Here is a 319-nt window from a genome sequence, read left to right on the forward strand (position 1 = left end):
GTGCTGAACACCAGTGCATCTACACAGGGGAGAAGCTACATCAGTGCTCTGAGTATTGGAGAAGCTTCACCCATCTCAGCACCCACCAGTGGTGCATTCATACTAGCTCCCTCATGCTGGTGGCCTGCAGAAAGAGTTCCCCCAGGCTTTGCCCCTTGTAGGAAACTGTGGGAGGCCAGAGCCCAGACTCCGGCCCCGAACATATGGTTGGGGGCGGGGGCTAAGAGGAAACACCTCAGGCAGAGGTCAGCCCCAATGTGTGGGGAGGAGACGAGGAGGAGATGATCTTTGCATCAGCCTTGGAGCCTGTGCATTCCCC

The 319-nt window shown here is 57.4% G+C and overlaps 1 pseudogene; it reads left to right on the forward strand.

Annotated features, from left to right (window-relative positions):
* LOC106723406 overlaps window positions 1–313 on the forward strand; it is a 4,198-nt pseudogene extending 3,885 nt beyond the window's left edge.
* The last annotated feature ends 6 nt before the right edge of the window (window positions 314–319 follow it).

The sequence above is a fragment of the Alligator sinensis genome, unplaced genomic scaffold (genome assembly GCF_000455745.1).
Source record: "Alligator sinensis unplaced genomic scaffold, ASM45574v1 scaffold1525_1, whole genome shotgun sequence".
Lineage (NCBI taxonomy): Eukaryota > Metazoa > Chordata > Crocodylia > Alligatoridae > Alligator > Alligator sinensis.